The following is a 17,500-nucleotide window of genomic DNA, read 5'->3' as shown; positions in this document are numbered from 1 at the left end:
ATATATATATATATATATATATATATATACATATATATATATACATATATATATATACATATATATATATATACATATATATATATATATATATATATATATATATATATATATATATATATATATATATATACATGTGTATACTTATATATAGAATATTTTACATATAAGATCGTTATGACAAAATATCCACGCTAATTAAAAGTTATTTCATCAAAGTGATAAAATTTTATATATAGATGAATTTACAAATGATTTGTTTTTCCTAAAAGGATTTACGAGTTACGTTCAGGAAAATCTATTCATGTGCTGTATTTTAAACTTCCGTGAAAAAAAGTAAAAGAATGGAGTAGGATATGAATAATAATACTTGCAAAATAAGCGATTTCAAAGATATCCATAGACCGCATTCGGTCATGTTCCACGAAGCAAGCCAATACTAAGACTTTAGAGTCTTTGGCAAAAGACAACATCGCTCGGGTTTGGGCACTTGAACCTTAGTTCGGACCTTCGACTGTTACATCGTTCTGGACGGTAGACGTTTAACAGGAATTTGCCAAGTAATAATATTTTCCTCCGGAGTGGCGTATTCATTTCCTCCTTAGTTTATCGAACCGTAATTAGTCCTGTTGTGAAGTGTTTACGAAAAAAAAAACTGTTTATCACGCTAGTAGACTACAGTTGGCGCTTGAGATTTCCATTGACTGTTGTCACATTGTTGGTCAAGTTATAATAAACCCTGGGCTTTTGCAAGGTAACACGGGAACTTGACTATATTATTGCTATTATTGGGTATTATTGCAGTAAGAGGCAACGCGCCATAATGACAAAGAAATATACTTTTCTGACTGACTTTGATGTGTTTAGTACGAATTTCACCTTCAATTTCGTCGGAAATTAACGGTTTTGGAGCTAACTCCATGTACATGCGTGGACCAAAAACCATCTATTTCCGACGAAATTCAAGGTGAAATTAATGAGATGCTCATTTCTACATCAAAATCAATCAGAATAACATATTTCATATCAGTGAAACCCACACAACTAACCTAACCCTCAGAGAAGTACCCAGGTCACAGCCCCTAACCCTGACTTGTCACTCGACTACCCAGGTCACAGCCCCTTGCCCTAAATTGTCACTCGACTACCCAGTTCACAGCTCCTAACTTATGCATGACCAAAGGACGAAAAAAATAAGGAACGGTAGAACTATATAGTAGCTCCGCGGTGGCTACTGCCTTCTAACTTAACTTTTTCTAAAGTTTTTGGGTTGCTAATTATGAATTTGCCTTTAATTTCTGGCGCTCGAATGTAATTAACCTGTAATTAACCCCTGAAGTCCATCCAACAAGGGGTTTCCATACGCAATCTTCACAAGACAGAGCACGGGTATATACGTCTGTTTCGAACGGTTCATATCCCGTCCGGCAAGTGCAATAACTTGTTAACATAAGGGTACCCAACACCCCCGGGCCAGTATTAAACACGGCGAAGGGACATTCCACTTGGCCGACAACAAACAGATGCACCGCCAGTATCAGAACCACTAAAAGTGTAAAAAAAAAAAAAAAAAAAAAAAAAAAAAAAAGTTGAAAAGCTAAAAACATGTAATTCTAATATGGAATTACCTAAGGAACTATCATAACATTTACCTTAATAAGCAGGTTCGGGATCATCAGTATTCTCCTCTGAAGACGACGAATAATTTTCACTTTCAACCACCACACCGTCACCTCCGATTGGCGGCTGCTTACGCAACCATTGTTCAGTGACCTCGGAACAAAAACTACGCCAGTCCACATTAGTATGGCTAGACCAATCGAGACATTAATAACAGTTTTGTGATACCAATTTTTGCTTAACCAGTGATTAACAAATAACGCAATATGCCAAGGTTGCACATGAACTTTATCTAAAAAAGTGCCCTTAAAGAGACTTGCAGAATAATTACACTGACGAATGCGCTAGTTTTAGCGACTTTTGTTCGCTTTCCGCACCAAAAATTATGTCTGTCTTCAGTGTAAGAACAAGGAATATGACAGTTTGGGCAAGTCACTAAAGTTGGTAAGACACCGTTGTTCTTGCAAGTAAATAATAAATTCTGTATTTTTAGATTGAAAACGCTGAATAAAGTCAAAATAATCGCTTTCACAGGCAATGCATGACACCTCCACAGTAGCCATGGCGAAACTAAAAACGCCGACAGAATTCAAATGATTTCCTCAGGGTACGCTGTCAAATGTAATTGGTTGTTGTTTTTTGAAAACAGCCAATGGAATTGTAACAAATTGTCACGTGTTTACTTAAACTATCACTGAGTCACAAAACTAGCATGTGGGAGGAGCTACATTTGTAAACAAACACACGAACACACTCGTAATTCGGTGACAACATACGGTGAGGATTTCAAGAGTAATGTGTTAAATGGGAGAAAATAATCCAGGTATTTCTAAGAAACTATCAATTTCCGACGAATTTTCATGTGAAATTTGTGCTAAACACATCAAGATGACCTAGAAAAGTGTATTTCCTTGCCATTTGGCCGTGTTGCCTTTTACTGCAATATTACCTATATACTTGTTCTGGGGATTTTCGAATTGTGAGCGTTTACCCATACTCTGACGTGAATAAATGCTCAAAATACAAGATTTAGAGCAAGTTACGCACATCTCTAAAGCTTTGTCTTTTACAGGATCTTTTTGGTACTAGTTTGACTTCCTGTTCTAACGGTAAAGCTTCACACATGATAAAGCTGCTCTCTTTAGCAACAAGTATGTAGGGGGTATTTTTTTTCTCCAACAGGTGTGTAGGGTTATTTTTTTCTGCCAAGTTTAGTTTTAAGATATATTTTGTCATAGATTTCCTTAATTGTCATAAATTTACTTTTTTTTTATTTGTCATTAATTTTACTTTTTAAATTTTTGTCATTTAATTCTTTTGTCATAAATTTACTTTTTTGTAATTTACTTTTTAAATTTGCATATACTTTTCTTGAACAGTATATACCTTGTCCTCCACCCCTTTAGGGGCGGCGCCCCTGGAGCGTGGGGGAGCCCCCATGTTCTGCATAGCAGGTCGTATGACCTACTATGCTGGTTCTTATGTGGTTTTGAACAAGCCAACTGATCACACACTTTCTTTCAGGTGTTAAGTAACTGAGTGCTTAGTTTTCTTGTAAGTTCAGATAGGTATTAGGTGCTTAAGTGTATCTGACTACCTCCCACTCAGTTAAGTTTGCAGAGGCTCCCTAGGGTTTGAGGAAATTTGGAATGTTTATGCCTTCGAGAGGAAATATTCAGCATTAAAACAATTAAATCTATGGACAGGTCTGGGGTCTTGGTATGTTTTACTTTAGAATTTTAGCTTCCTGAAAATGGATAAGTTTATGGTTAGGTTAAGTCAGGTAAGTTTTGGCCAATACTCTTAAAGGTTTTTCTCCGAATTTAAACTTTTAAGGGTAAAGTTGGCGTTAGACTTAATAGAATTTTCAGAGGTTTCGTACTTGATATTTTCTTTCTCGCAACCAAAAATTTCTGGTTATAGGGGTTATAGAAACCTCACTAATCATATGGGTCATTTACGATAATAGGGTTTGTTTACCCAATAGCTAATCTCTTGAAAATTATGAGAACCGTGCAAAATTTAACCCCAGACACAGAATGGAGTAATGTTTGGATTTCTGCTGTTAGCAGCTGGAATTAGTTTTATGAAGTTTGTCAGTAACTCAGCTAGGAACTTTCAGTTCCTGTTAACAGACAGCATGAAAACAATTTTTTGTTTAGTGAAAGTATGGAAATTTTAAGTAATGGATATTTTTTGCATAGGATACTTGGGATATCTGTTTACTTTGAGTCGGGTGTAGTCATGTTAAGTATGTCAGGTATGTTAGTTAGTTTTGATACTATTAGGTTACCCATAGCATAAGCAGTGTATTTATGATATCTGCTAACATTTGAGTTTGTGTAACTCTATGAATACAGGCAATGAGTTTGTTGCTCTATGAATACAGGCAATGAGTTCGTTACTCTATGAACAGAGGTAATGTGTTCGTTACCCAATGAACATAGGCAATGCGTTTGTTACTTAGTGAACATAGGCAATGCGTTCGTTACCCAACGAACATGGACAATAAGTTTGTTACTCATGAATACAGGTAATGAGTTTATTACCGTATGGACACAGGCAATGCGTTTATTACTCTATGGGCACAGGCAATGAGTTTATTACTCTATGGGCACAGGCAATGAGTTTATTACTCTATGGACACAGGCGGTGTGTTTATTACTCTATGGACACCGGCAATGAGTTTATTATTCTATGGACACCGGCTATGAGTTTATTACTCTATGAACACTGGCAATGTGTTTATTACTCTATATGGACACAGGCAATGACTTTTATTACTCTGTATGGACACAGACAATGAGTTTATTACTCTATATGGACACAGGCAACGAGTTCATTACTTTATATAGACACAGGCAATGAGTTTATTGCTGTATATGGACACAGGCAATGAGTTTATTACTCTATATGGACACAGGCAATGAGTTTATTACTCTATGGACACAGGCAATGAGCTTATTACTCTATGAACACAGGCACCGAGTTTATTTCTCTATTGACATAGGCAACGAGTTTTACTTTATGGACACAGGCAATGAGTTGTCAAATGCATGTTAGGCTATCCGTGAACACAGTGAGTAACTGGTACTATCGGCACAATGATTATGATGCTGTTCCTTATCACAAGGCATTGACAGTCATACTATCCTTGAATAAGGGCAGTTCTTTGTGGGGCTAGTCATAACATAAGCAGGAACTGTGATCCTTCCTTGAACAATGCGTTGTGGAAATGTTCATGAACACAGGCAGTGAGTTTGGAGTGCTATCCATAATCAAGGCATGAGTTTCCAATGGTATCCAATGGTATGTGAAATATGTGTTAACGTAGATAATGAGGTTGTGAAGAGTGGATGCCATTGTTGGTACCCATTAATTTAGTGAATGCAATGCTGTAATGAACATCAGTGTTCGCCAAGCTATCCACAGCAATCAGGTGTTTGATCGTATTTGCTATGTAGCACCTAAAATGTTTAAAAGGTCACCAGGCAGTTATTGCATGTACTACTACACATTTTTAAATGTAGTATACTAAGGTAAGAGCTATTTAATCTTTTTGATAATATCAAATTCACGCGTGAATTTGATATTAAGTGACATTTGTAGCTTCATGATTGTATATAAATCACGGTGTGATAAAAATTTCATAATAAGAGCTGGAGTGTTCCAAACGTTCCAACAAACTATCATGGCGGAGGTGGGTCATTGCCGAGGCTAAGTACAATTTCCCAGGACGGGAAAAAACAGTGCAGCAGACTCGGTAATGACTTATACCTCTCCTTGGTGGCATAGTGGTAACGTCTACTGGAGTCGCTGAATAGGCCTGTGTCAAGGGTTCGTGTCCCCATGGGTACCAATTCATTTTATCACTTATATAAATTCCTTCGGTGATAATTCTCCATCGGAGATATTCCTGAGGTAGCGTGAATTTGATATTAACAGACATTTGTAGTTTCATGATTGTATATATATATATATATGATATATATATATATATATATATATATATATATATATATATATATATGTGTGTGTGGCAATGTGTGTGTGCATGTGTGTATAAATATATATATATATATATATGGATATATAATAAATATATTATATATATATATATATATGAGTATATATATATATATATATATATATTCTCATTATGTATTTTTCTTGTAACTGGCAGCATCGTCGCTCCGTGTCAGGTTTCACAAGCCTGGGCACCACCGGTGAGTTTGTTCAGCTACCGGTGCTGGAAGTTTGCTGGTCTGTTCCTGCTTTTTGCCCGATACCACAAGAGACATATATGGAAGTCAAGGATACAAAGGAAGGGTTCACTCCGCAACCTGATAAATTACGATGAAAGCGAAAAGGAGGAGTTTTTTCTCAGTTAGGCTCAATGCAGTATTTTGATCACTAATGAAATACATGCACACGCATACACACACACATAACATACACACACGCATATATATATATATATATATATATATATATATATATATATATATATATATATATATATATATAATGAAAATAAAAATAAAAGAAGGGGAATGCCATGGACTCAGAGATAGTTCCGAGTCTAAATAGTTTGGAACTTTCATTGACTGTTCCACATTCGTCGCTGGGAAGATCCGGACAGCTCCGAGTCACTTTAGTTTGTGCAAAGTTATGCAGTATTCCGTTTGGTCCTCGTAGGGGAATTTGGAAATCGAAGAAATGTTTTGATAATGCCGTAATTGATACTGGCATTGACTTTAAACATGCTGTTCGTTTGGTAATGTTGTCGTATTCAAACAGGGTTATTGATGATACCATAGATGATCGTAATTGTAAAATCTGTTAAAATTAACGTGTTACAAGCTTTTTCTCTTGAGTTTCTACACGCTGAAAATGGCTTTAACAGTATGGCTTTAGAACTGCCTTAAATGAATTGGGTGACTTTGTTTAGATACAATTGACTGAATTTTTTCCTTTATATTTCAGGCAGGAAAATTCTTTTGCCCATAGTAAATACTAACAAGCCAAATGCCGTAAGCTAGAGCTATATAACACAATGTAACACATGTTTTGTTTATTTGTATTTTTTGGTGTTTAAATATGTATTTTATGCCACTGAATTCAAAAATCACATTCGTTTTGATGTAATATCGATGGTTTTAATTTACTCTTAATTTCATATTTTCTCGTTCTATATCCAACTTTTCTCTACGGCAGTATGTTGGTTCAACCTATTCTAGTATTCTAAGGGTAATTACACTACAATACGTACTTTTTCATGTCGTGAAAGGTATTTAGGAAGTACAATATTGGTTAGAACAAAAGGAAACAATACAATTCTGCACTTTAAATGCTTTGATAACTCTTTTCTTAAGTTCAGAAGTGCTTTGACGATCGAGATTTGCTAGAGTGCATACTTTCATCTTTCCTGACTAGAGACCATATGTGATCTCCCATCATAGCAGTATCCCATCATCCTTGATACTGAGGCTCTGAAGTCGTTCTTGGTACGAAAGCTTCCTCCATTTCTTGGCTGCTGCTACTTGCTGACTCTTCAGATGAAATAGCCATTGCACCTTCCATCTGAAAGGAAAGAAATAACTACATATAACAACTTAATCAAAGACTTGAATAACGTTAGTATTCCATACATCTTTAGGAAAATGAATGCATAGCTAAAAATACTTAATGTTCAAGATAATTAAAAGTAAGACTTTTGGAGAGAATGATAAGTATACTTACATTTTGTGGTGGTTATAAATGGTAAAGGTGCCATCATGTGGGACAGGGGCTCTAGATGATGGGATGTCTGGATACTGAAGAGCTTGTCTTCCTTTCACTTTTCTGTACTTTGTCACATCAGTCATACAGAAGTAACAATCATCGTGATGGTTCTTTGGCTTTCTCCATACTCTGGGAACGGCAAAGTTTGTCCTTCCTATACCCTTACCATCCTTCTAGAGTAGATCGGCAGCATCCACATATCACATTTTATGGTTTGTCTAGTTACCCATGGGCATTCCGAAATAGTCTGGTACTCTATCCACAATTTGGCACCTTCCACGATCTTATGTAATGCCGTTTTCTCCAGTATAATAAACTCACACATAACAAAATGAATCTGGAGAATTTGTACACCCTCTAACAGCCATACTGAAGATACCAGAACTTAGTAATTGATTTATCTCAAAGAGAAATTTAGATATTCACATGGTAGCAGAACATATAACAGTTCCGAATATATATAACATTGAAATACGACATATTTCAATAACGGTCGATTTGACAGAAAAAATAATTACATTTTGGAATCAGCAGAAAAATTGATTAATAAACAGTAACAAAAATAAAATAAACAAAACTTTTGTAAAAAATTGTTACCTTGTGTAATCAGTGGTCTGGTTAAACTAAGGTATACTTAACTTAGAGCCATATAATAAAAAACCTAAATTGTACATTTTTAAAGAAACTTTAGTATTGGTCAAAATGATCTAACATTAAATGTACTGAGCAATTATTGCAGCTATTCTGTTGAATTCCAGTTATTTGCCTAAACATTCAGTGTAACAGTCTTCAAAGCATGCGCCTTTGAAGCTAGCTGAAATCTTTTACTTGAGGTCTTCTAAAATTGTTCGGGTCTTTCACAAATTGCGTCCTATATAATCCATTTGGCTGGTAATTGGTGCACTCTCACTATTCCAGTGCTGTGTAGCTTCCGATAGGTAATTTTTTAGCCGATTTGCAGGGCATTAAAGTAATGGAAAGCAACAAGTGCCTCCTATTTCTCTCCTTCCACCCAGGTAAATTCACCTTTTACGACGCGAACACAGTTTCTAAGGTGACTAATTACACACCACACACATATTTATATATATATATATATATATATATATATATATATATATATATATATATATATATATATATATGTATATATATATATACCTATGTAAAGCTATCTATATATTTGGACATTATTTATATGTCTATCGATAGATAAATACACAAGAATAGAAGAATATATATATATATATATATATATATATATATATATATATATATATATATATATATATATATATGTATGTATGTATGTATGTATACGCAACAAGCTATTTCGGTTTTTGGAATTTTTTTTTAACTGTACCTGTAAGTTGTTCCTAAATACACAAGCATATTTCATTTTCAATAATAACATTCCGTAAAACTAAGAAATACACAGCATCAAAAAGAGCCGTAATTTGAGTATATAATCACGCATCGTCTGATCTCGTGTATCATGAGGTCCTTAATATTTTATCCCAAAACATGATTTCATTACATAAATTATGATATGTGTAATGAGAGATGCATTTTCGTTAGATTACATTTGTATACGCTTAATGTGCAGGTCTCTTTTTTAGTAGATTATACTAGGCTAGGCTTCCTATGAATGTCTCATTTTCGATAGATTTCACCAATAAGGTTTATGGAAGTTAGCTTTTAACTAATTAATTGGCATAGGAGCAAAAGTTTAGTAGGTTAAGTGCGAATCATAATAGGTTCAACCAGACTTTTCTAATTTGTGGCTTGTGTAATAATTCATTGCTGTTTCTTACAATTGACAACTACTTGCTCCTGCATGCAAAACACTGGAATAAACAACAGTAAGTATCGACATAAACAACAGAATCGACAAACAGTTGTTTGCCGATGTTAGTTACCGTAACTACTCACGTTTACTAAGAGTTGCGTCACCGTTGTCCTGTTAAAAACTTGCTTATTTTCAATGTAATTCCACAAATAAAAATCCGATACATTTTTATTCATCCGTCACGCAATGGAGATGAAGGTATCAAGAAAGTATGCCACTAACTTGAAGCAGCAGGTATTATAGCTGTGGCTAAAGAAATGAGCAGACTCTAAAACCATTAAGAGTCAAAAGCAACGCCTGAAATTGACAAAATCACAATTGTACTTCATTGAATTTATTGCGTTTATGAATAAAGTAGTTCAGTTTTTAAACCCAGATTTGATAATTTACGAAAGAAACGTCTCTGAATTAATTTTCATTCGGCAACTAGGGACAGTGATGATGCCTGTAAAACTCAGTGAGCTGATGATTTTAAGAATGTAAAAGAACCAGAATACAAACGGCACATGATCGCTCTGTTCATATTTTGTAATACGATAATATGGCTGTAATACATGATACGGTAAAACAACAGTTTTATTAGAATTATCATTATTCTCAATACAACTGTTATTCGACTTTTGTAAATCGATATGTTGGTGTAACAACCTAACCGGGAAAATAGTCTCTCTCTCTCTCTCTCTCTTTCTCTCTCTCTCTCTCTCTCTCTCTCTCTCTCTCTCTCTCTGCATTTCATCGACCGCTATACTTATGATAATGCTCCATCCTCAACAAAAAAGTTCCAGATTTTAGAATTCTGGATGAAGGATGGTCAACCTATACCGACATGAACAACCGAATCGAGAAACAGGTGATTGCGACGTCATTTACCGTAACTATCAAGTAGACAAATTGTTAAAACTTACCGATTCTCAATGGTGGCTTCCATAAGTAAAAATGATATACATGTTTATTCATCCTTCATAAATTAAAGTTGCAGGTTATTGCCATGGATGAATAAAACGAATAAAGGGCAAGCTGTAAAACGTTTTGGAATAGGCGAAAGTGAATTCCGGAACTGGTGAAATCGCACTTATTGCTTTTAAAATAAAGTAATGCGCACATTTTAAACCCAGCTTTGTTAATTTACAAGAAAAAGTATCTCCGAATTATGTTTCTTCTAGCAACTAATGGCAATGAGGCTGTCGGTGGTTTTCAATCACCGGAGATTTTGAGAATGTAAGCAATATCAAATGCAAATGGCATACGATGGCAATGTTTATATTCTGTAATACAGTAACAATATGATAATAGTACATGCAAAATACTGTAAATGGCTGCAGCAAGCAAAACAACCTTTATTCAAATCATCATTATTTTAAACATAGTTGCACTGTTTAACTTTTGCAGGAGAATACAAGATTCTGGAAGGGGTGCAGCCCAGTTAATCACCAAGGTGTTACTCTGGGGAGGTAACAGCAAGGGGAGATGATGGGCTTGGACTCTGAGCCCTTAAAAAGTACCCTCTGATCCCTCAAAGTTACTTCGTTATTTGAAAACTGAACTGTTCAGTTTCTTATCAGGCATAAGGCCAGATACTCATGACAGCTTCCCCTTTAAACAGTTCTTCCAGGACCATTAGGGCCAGATGAAACTGAACCTAACCTTCTCAAGTCACTTTACTTTAAAGACAACTTAAGGTAAGGTTAGCTAAGAACTGGCCCTATCTAAGGCTGAGAGCAAGGTGCTTACATTCATTTAAGGAATGTATACTGTCTGTGGGCTAGCTAAATCTAGTAAGTCCATCAATTAACTAACTGAATGCCACACAGAACATAGCTAGCGCAGCACCACCGAAATGATAAACTAGCTCACATGCGGATGACAAATTCCTAAGATAAATGTTAACTGTTTCTAAAACGTTAAATATAAGTGGGAATGTTGAGCTGCACCCAAAATTTGATAATAATAAAAATAATTTTCAGGTAATGGTAAAAATCAATTGAAAATGGGTTGGCATAATTGAATTTCATAATATGAAAATACTACAAAGGTGGGAGACAGCCTAGGTATTCTTCTCTGGGCAAGGTGCCAAGATTGCTCCATTACAATAAGGCACTGTTATATATATAGGACACAAGTGCCATGAGAGCTCGGTGGCTCTAATAAAGACAAAATACAACACACTACGAAGAAATGAGGCCCAGATGGGTCCTCAGATTGTGAGGCTGGGGACCCCCAAGGCTTAGGCCAACTGACTAGGATACAAGGAGCATGTACATGACCCTGACTGAGGTATCAATGCTGGGAGAGCACATCTGCTATCTTGTTGTCTGTGCCATTAATGTGCTCTATCCTCCAGTTATAATCTTGGAGATCTAGGCACCACCTCATGATCCTTTTGTTCTGATTACGGAAGTTTGTGAGGTAAATCAGGGGACTGCGGTCCATCAGAACTGTTAGAGGGTACTGGTGATTGATGCGATAGGATTCGAAGTATTTCGTGGCAAGGATCATACCTAAACGCTCCTTTTCAATGGTGCTATATTGGGTCTGTGCAGGATTTAATTTCTTCGAGTAGTATGGTATGGGGTGCCGCAATTGGTCCTTCTCCTGTGATGCCAAACTTTCATGGAACTTTCACTTCCAAACTTATTATTAGATGATGCAGTATTATATTTTTTTTTATTTTAAAAATAAAATATACAATAAAATGAAAACTTTTGGATGTATGGCACATGTTGATTAGTTTTCAAGAGACTGGACAGATTTGCGCAATCACATGTAACAACACTGCCTGATGAGAGGGACATGCAGCAGAAAGATACTAACTACAGAAGATGTGTGAGCGCATGGAAGTGACTACTCATATTTCTAAGCCATGATAAATCATTATTGTCTCCAGCAATTGAAAAATATGGCTGAAACAGTGACGAGAAGTAATAGACGAGAAATACATTGAAATTTAATTATTTTTATTATTATTATTATTATTATTATTATTATTACTACTACTGCTATAGCCAAAACAATAACTCAGCACTGAGTTCCAAAAGGGGACATATAATACATAACATAGGGTGTTTAGCAATAGTCATGACCTTTTCCAATATACTTTATTATTTACAAAATAGGTTCTCACACATGCATCACGATTAACAAACACCAAACTTTACAGTACAGTAAATCCTGAGTAGCTGTCTTTTTCATGAGGCTCCATTGTCATTGCTTGTTGACCCATAATGTCATGTGCTTCGGGATGCTGCAGATAGCTGTCTGTTGAGTGTGAATATAAAGAGACACTAGATGATCGAGAAACTGACCCTTCATTACATATTTCATCTATGAGTTCCAATACTTTTATTTTGAAACATCTTTTCTGTGAACCACTGAAGCCTGCCATGTCTGGTAGAAGACTTTTGAAGAACTGAAAATCAGGATTTTTTGATTCATTACCAGATGGCAAAAAGTTTCTTTCCACATTTGGTAAAAAAGCTGGAACTTCTCTTCATCACGCTCTAGTTGCTTTGCAACTACATACAAACTGTGAGCTTCTGCATTATCTTCAAGATATGGATGTATCCAGTACCTCTTCCTTTTTCTTCTTCTGAGGGCGACTATAGCACCAATCAAAGCAACAATAACCTACTCATCCGATGATGACATCTTGTGCACTGTGAAGTGGACTGCCACCCTGAAACATGTGGTGCATGCTGCCTTGGTCTGAAATCACCGTGCCACTTGTCACTTGCCACTTACCACCTGCCACTTGCCACGTGGGACGTGCCACCTTGGTGCGAAAGCGGCCTTAGGGTTGGATGGAGAGGGGCCAGAAGGACCTGTATGCCTCTGGGAGACTTGGGAGTACTGTTGGGAGGGGGCTCTTAGAGTGGCTCCCCCTTTAGCTTTGCACTAGGCTACTAAATGCCCTATTTTTTTTACAATAAGTACATACTGGTGAATTGGAGGGGTACTCATTCCTTGGTCGGACAGACAAGGGTATGGGGCCAAAAGGAACTATGCACCTGTTGGAGGTACTGGAGAATGGGTGGTATTTCTCACAGGCATTGGCCAGGTGGCAGCAGTCAGTGAATAGTCTTGGCTGTTTTTCATTGATGTGTAGACCCAAGGGACCTGGGGTATAATTGAAGAAGTCCTCAAGTTGGAGTTGATTTAGTAAGTCCTTGAACTCCTTGCACTCCAAGGTGTCAATCTTCTGCCACAAGGCCCGGTTATTTTTGTAGGACCAATCAGACCAGGTTTGACCGACCTCCTTGGGATGACCTTGCCATCACTGCCTCCAACGCTCAGGTGTAATCTCATACGCCTTTCCTACAGCCTTCCTGACTGCTTCAAGGTTTCCCTTGTCACCATTTTCCAAGGAATTTAGGCTGTCCTGTCCCTTTCCAGCCATGTGTTTTGCTAGGTTCATGGCCTTCTCGGTCTCAGTCGAATTGCACTCCGAGAAGAGGGTTTCCACATGCTCCAGCCACGCCTTGGGCTCTGCATCATTCCAGGGAGACATGAGGTGGCTGATATTTGAGATAATGGAATGAGCGGAGACCAGGAGTAGATGATCAGCTCGGTGTTGGGTCAGTGCCAAGGCACTCTCCTGCTTGGATCTTTCGAGCTTGGGTTCCTTCTCCTTCAAGGCTAGTTCATGCTGTGGCTGCTTTTCTGCCTGCATCTCTTTCTCTTGATGCTCCTTTTCTTTCTCCTGTGCCAAGGCTAGTTTATGCTGTCGCTGTTTTCTTTCTCTTGTGCCAAGGCTAGTTTGTGCTATTGCTGTTTTTGTTGCTCTTGTCACTGCTTCTCTGCCTGCTTCTCTTTCTCTTCTTGTCTCAGCCTTTCCAGCTGCAATTCATACTCTCTTCTTCCTTGGCTTTCTTAGTGGCAGCTACCAGCTCTTGGACCCATTGGGAGAGCTGTTCCAATTTTAATGCCATACTTTTCTCTACCTCCACGAATGTTTTGTACTCCTTGGCAGACATGTTGCAAATGCTTAGAGGTGGGGCTGACCCTCCCCTGAAATGCTCAAATTTTTAGGATGGCCACACAAGCAGTTTTGTGGAAAAGGAAACGGCAATCTGAACTATGCAGAGTGTATGCAAAATAAGGAAGTGGGCCAGCAGCAGGCTCCACTTGTAGATGGTAATGCACCTGGTAGAGGCTACACTGGGATGGAACTGCCCCTCAGGATGGATAACACTTGTAACTAAGAGTGCTCATGAGATAAGGATAGCACTGGCACTGATGTGCAAGGTGTTTTCAAAGAATTAGTGGTTTGTTCAAAGAACAATGGATAACATGCACACAGACGGTACCACCTATAGTGCAGAGGCTATGGATTCTGAAGAACTGAGATATAACACACCACAAGATTAGCACGCAGGTGTGGGTGAGTTCCGAAGAACTAAATAATTCAAAGGCACGTAAGTGTAAGGCTGCTCCAAGGAACAAGGTGATTAATAGATTTGCAAAGGCACAAAATATGCAGATTGGTTCACGAGGAATGGTTGATTGTTACAAAGAACGGTAGGCTTGTTCACGAAGAATGGATAGGTTAAGCTTACACGAGGCAATCAATAGGCTAACCAACATGCAGAGGCTGGTTGCTTAACAAGGTAAATAATTAAATGAATAGGCTGGCCAGCAAACGGTACGAGAATCAGCAGTGTTTAATAACATACAAAGGAGCGCATATGTGTAAGATTTAGGTTAAGTAAGTACAAATAGTATGGCACGCTATAGCTTTATCTTGTAGGTGCAAGCGGTGTGTAAAACACAATAATTAAAGAGCACTTACTGTATGTGTAGGTTTTAGGTTAAGGAATTACCTGGCTGTTACTGGATTGTGAATTGCCCAATTGCAATTGATATATAAGACATAAAAGCCCAGAAAATGGTTGCCTAGTACTTTTAAATGGGTTCACTTACCCAACGTAGTAATTAGAATTCACTTGCCTAAGGCCATGAGGCGTAATACAGTATTTATATTTGTGAAGGTGTGCTTGCACTGATACAATTGATATATATCAAAATCAATAAAACATGCTTCCCAAGAAGTTACATAAAGATAAAAGTTTCTCTCAAACAGAAATAGCGAAAGTGTAGTGTGGGAATTAATTAAGAGACTTCATGGTCTCGAGTAGGAATTAATAATTAAGCCAGAGGTAGGAATGCTACGTTCTGTATCGTGAATGCTAATAAGAATTACTAGCAGTTTTCTTGAATGTTAATAGTAAACAGGAGTTTAAAAGAAAGATTTCCTTGCAGTTACAACGATTAAAAGACTTCTAAAATACAAGTGATATGAAGCAAGCACTCGATCTTATTTCAATACAAGTCTCATGCTAGAGTGACATTGGGCAGACAGACCACAAAATTGCCACCAATGTTTGACAGTTCACAAGATCTCGAGTGATCAGCTGACGGCTGATCGAATGGAGCTGGCTGGAAACCCAGACTCGGGGAGAAAACTGGTAACAAAATGTAGGTATGAACACAAGTTTTCCCTCTAATTGCAACAGGCAAAATGAAATGCACGAACCTTTTCTGAGTGAATGATACACAAACAGATTTAGAAGTTAATTATACTTTGTAAAACCTTACAATAGCTCTAAGAGACTAGGAACTTTTGAAAACATGATCTGTGAAGAAGCTGGCCTTAGGCCAACACGGGCTCTTGCTCATAGAGTAGCCTGTAAGGCAGAGGTTGACTGGCCTACATCACAGCACAGCTTGGAATTTGCCGTTTTTAACAACTTCCGACTCTAACAATCCCTATAGCTTCAAAAATGTGCTGTAAGCTTCACACAAGAATAAGCTATCCTAGAATTCCCTAGCAGATCTAAATGAGCATGCAAAATTGCTGAACATGCAAGGCAAAGACCACTAAATAGAAAATACCAGCATGCATCCCTAATGTCTTTGGCTGGAATGTGACAATGAAAAACTTCACCCAGTCTTCGCCCGCGAAATTTGTTTAGTAACTATGAGCAGGAATTAATTCCTGATGGGAATTTTACAAGTCCCTAGTTATAGAATGACGTACGTAAACACACTATTTGTGACAAAAATAAATTTCACTACTAGTTCGTTTCCTGATCCAAGTTGCCATGAGTATATTGAATTTTTAGGTTCATTTCTGCAATCACCACAAAAAAATGATGATTCTGGCAAGGTAAACCAATGTTATGTTTGTGGCCCTTGATCAATAGACTACGGGAATTTTAGATAGCCTTGGTAATGGGGCTGCAGAAGCATAAAACAAGAAGGGAGAAAAGGGAATTTTAAGGTGGCCGGATTGATAGCCTGAGTAAGTAAATATTAGTTTATTTACAATTTACAGAATGAATTTGGCAGCAAGGGAACACACGGCATCACTCGATTAAACAGAATCAATACACTGAGGAAATACTCTGCAAAGGGGGGAATCTGTACCGAGGTACATAAGTTACTGATGGTGGCAACAGGTTCGTCTGTGTGGAATTTGTGCACACTTGTGTCAGGAAACTTGCACTAATCAGTTTACACTGGGCATTGACTCCTGAAAGGCAGAGAGATGTCTGATGAGTATAAATTCACCTAAATATACCTATCTTATGAACATAAATAAAGAGCAAGATTTGAGGTAGTAGTTAATTCACTTCTGTTACTGCCAAGGGGAATAATTACTTCATTAATTTGCTTAATTCAAGAAAGTACTTTACAAGGATTTTACACTGCACTTATAGGTTAGCAAGGGAAGGAATAATGAAAGGTGAAAAGGGTGAGAGAAAAAAATAAAGATTAAGGGTGGATTCCTCTCTGTTCCAGATGTACCTGATGCAATTTTGTGCATTCTCTTACTAAAGCATGAGTGGGCTCTTCCTTCCTTCAGCAGATTTAGGCAGGATAAATCAGTGGGTGCTTAGTCTGCCATCACAGGTGAGAGGTCCACCCTAAAATAGCTTTGGTTAAAGACCTGGGAAGGAGGTCTGGCTGCACAGTCTCTCTCTCTCTCTCTCGCTAATTTGTTTTGGACAGTCCTCAACATCTCTTTCTTGCCAACCAGCAGAAGGAGAATACAAGAATCTGGAAGAAGTGCAGCCCAGTTAATCACTCAGATGTTCTCTCTGGGGGGATATTAGAAAGGGGAGACTTCAGGCTTGGACTCTGAGCCTTTAAAAGTACCCCCTGTCTCCTCAAAGTTATTTAGTTATTTAAAAACTAAAATGTTCAGTTTCTTATCAGGCATAAGGCCCGAGTCTCATGCCAATATATATA

Source organism: Macrobrachium rosenbergii, chromosome 2 (genome assembly GCF_040412425.1).
Source record: "Macrobrachium rosenbergii isolate ZJJX-2024 chromosome 2, ASM4041242v1, whole genome shotgun sequence".
In the NCBI taxonomy this organism is placed as follows: Eukaryota; Metazoa; Arthropoda; class Malacostraca; order Decapoda; family Palaemonidae; genus Macrobrachium; species Macrobrachium rosenbergii.
The sequence above is the reverse complement of the archived record's forward strand: the minus strand, read 5'-3'. Positions refer to the sequence as shown.